We start from the raw sequence: 3,271 nt of genomic DNA on the forward strand, positions 1-3,271 counted from the left end.
TACATCAGCCTATAGGCTGGCCAGAACCTCTCAGGACCAGGGATGGTAATGACTCCCCTTCTTCTTGTCCCAAGGCACTGCACTAGCCCTTGTAACAGTCTCTTTATTGCTCTCATAAAAGCACCCACTTGACATTATCTGTTCCTATCAGTATGTAGATCTTTCTAGGGTCCTGATTGATGAAATGGACATTTATTGAATGACCAAATAGACTGAAGTTTCACCACAGTGAGCCATGCCTCTGGATCGCTGCAACAAGTCGGTTCCAGGATCATTTCATCCCACACTCCGTTCCTTAGAGATGGAGAGGGCATCATGGGTTCAAGGCTCTAAGGATGTGCTGGAGTGGTTTTTCCCCAGTAAAAATCCACAGTCTGCTCCCACGCTATCTGTACTTGGTTTTTTACATGACCGGTGATATGAACAAAGTAGTTTGTTGCCTTTAGAAAGTTCCATTATTGAATCACTTGTTCATCCATTCCTTAATTCATTTCTTTATTCATTCATTCTATAGAAATTTAATAAGCATCCCTATGCATCTTGAGATGGCAATTTTAATTTTCTCTTGCATGCCACCTGGGAGATTTTGTACAGCATGGCATTGCAGAGAATTCTGAATTCTGGGATTAGTGGAAACTGTGCCAAGATCAAGGAGTGGAAGCACATATGATCAATATTTACAGGACCAGTATTTACCATCCCTGGGTTAGATGCCACTGAGTGAACAACAACAACAAAAAATCCTAGCAACAAGGTGATTTTTGCCTTCAGCTTTGCTCCTTCATGTTAGGAGCTTCTGATACACGATAACTACCACCTCTCAGACACACCCAAATGATTATTTTATTTTACAAAAGAATCATTGACCTGCCAGTGCCTAGTTTCCTAATTGACCTTCCAGACAAAACACAAATTAAATGGAAAGCTTTTTATTCTGCTTTCCTGAAATGTAAATGGCAGGCTGCAAAGACAAGACAGTCCCCCATTTTAACTGAGATGAAGATTTGCTAACTGGTTTTAATTTCTTTTTAAGATTTTATTTATTTATTTGACAGAGGGAGAGAGATCACAAGTAGGCAGAGAGGCAGGCAGAGAGAGGAGGGGAAGCAGGCTCCCCTCTGAGCAGAGAGCCCGATGCGGGGCTCGATCCCAGGACCCTGAGATCATGACCTGAGCTGAAGGCAGAGGCTTACCCCACTGAGCCACCCAGGTGCCCCCACTAACTGGCTTTAATTACCTTTGGGTAATTTGTTACAACCATCACCCAGGAGTCAATGGTATCCTTTCTGGAAAACTTGTCTCTAGACCTCTCCTCCTGGATTTCCTTGATAAGACAACACACATGAGGAATGTTCGATCCTCAGCCTTTCATTCTTGATTACAGTGGATTTGGTTCTATATCTAGCTCAACCAATAAGACAATGGATCTGACATGCAGATTGCCTTGAATGGAACTTCTTGTGTCCTGGATGTGCATTCCTCTGGGGTCAGATTTTCTGACAGCTCTGTTTGGCACCCAATCCTCTTTCCTGAGTCCTGTTTCTTTTCTATTATCTTGCTCAGCAGTCCTGGGCAAATCACTTACCCTCTCTGGGCCTTCCTCTGACAAGAGAGGATTACCTAACAAAAGTTGATATTTACTGAGCACATAACTTGGGCCAGTCTGTCCACTAAATGCATTTTATTACATGCATTACATTTAATACCAAATTAGTACCCTGGATATGAAATAAATGGTTTATATTAGGGATCCGCAAACACTTTTCATAAAGCAAATGTTTTCAGCTTTAGAAGCCATATACCCTCTGTGGCAGTCACTTAATTGTGCCATTGTAGTAGTGAAAACAGCCATAGACAGTATGTAAACAGATGGCTGTGTTTCAATAAAACTTGATGGATGCAAGCAGGCTGGGGGCCTGATTTGGCCCACAGACTATAGTTTGCCACCCTTACTTTACATGAATTTCCCCATTAAATCTGTGTAACAATCTATAAGGTGAGTACTAATTAACTACAGCAAGTCACTTTTCTGGGGTTGCCAAGATAGGAAGAGCCAGGATTCAAAGTCAGTCTAGTGGCCCTATTTTTAAATCACCCTTCTGAGTTTCTAAAAGCCCCAAGCCCACTTTTCCCTACACTTGTCCCTGCACAGTGTCCCAGCCTGAGTCCTACCAATTCTTTCCTCTCCCTCAACCCCTCTCTCAAAAAGGCCACTGTTTCCAGGCATTCATTTCCTGTGAATGTACCATCTGTCCTCAGCCCTGGGTTTGGCATCAAGCCCAGCAAGTCCTAAATTCTCTCATATTCTGAGTATTAAGTCCTCTGCCAGACTGGGGTTTCTCTCGGTCCCCATACAATTGGAATGAAATCACCAGAGGAAACCAAAGAGCTCACATTAGAGCAATGCCTGTTCAATAACTAGGTTGAAGATCCTGTGGTTTTGAGTTTGAACCTTTAGTTCCACTCTTAACGTGTCTTGTGACCCTGGGCATATCAAAATCTCTTGGTTCCTTATCTATCAATGATGGTTAAAAACAACAATAACAGCAACAAAACAACCTGTAAGTTTGTTGTGAGGACTTGCCAATAAAAGTTTCACGCAACCATAGAGATACAGAGCATAGGGACGCCAAGCTGTCCTTTTCCATTTCCTTGTTTTGAGTCATGGCCGTAAAAGTATTTTACTCACTGTCAGTTAGTGATGTGTGCTTGGGTCTGGTGGCCCTCTGTCCCAGGTGGGTCGGAGTGAAAAGCCACAGGGAGGCTTCGTCTCGTGCTCTGGGTTCAGAGCTCAGCATGAGGGGTAGAAGTTACCACTTTCAAGCTCCAGTCCTTATCTTCTGTGCTGGGAAAAACTCCCGAAGGTGGACCTCTGGATCCACCACTCATCGGGGCCGCCATTTATTGTGAGCGAACTCTGGGCCAGGCACAACCCTGAGCCCAGGGAGTGTGGTAGGGAATAACACGCCCTAGGTCTCCTATATTCCAGCTAGACCCACAGGTACTCCATGGCTCCTCACCCAGGGTGGAAATGACACTGTGATGAGTGTGTGAGGCAAGAAAGGGCCTTGAGAACTTATGACAAAGAAGAACCCCAGACCGACGTGAGGAGGGTCCAGGGAGAGCCTGCCTCAAATGTGCCTTCCCTTTCCTGCATCCAACAACCCTGGCTGTGCAAAGGACCTGAGGACAGAAGCAGCTGGGTGCTCTGAAGAAGTGAGACCAGAGTGCTGGCCGTCTTGGGGATAGGCGCTGAAGCCAGACAGATGAG

Source organism: Mustela lutreola, chromosome 6, assembly GCF_030435805.1.
Source record: "Mustela lutreola isolate mMusLut2 chromosome 6, mMusLut2.pri, whole genome shotgun sequence".
Classification (NCBI taxonomy): domain Eukaryota; kingdom Metazoa; phylum Chordata; class Mammalia; order Carnivora; family Mustelidae; genus Mustela; species Mustela lutreola.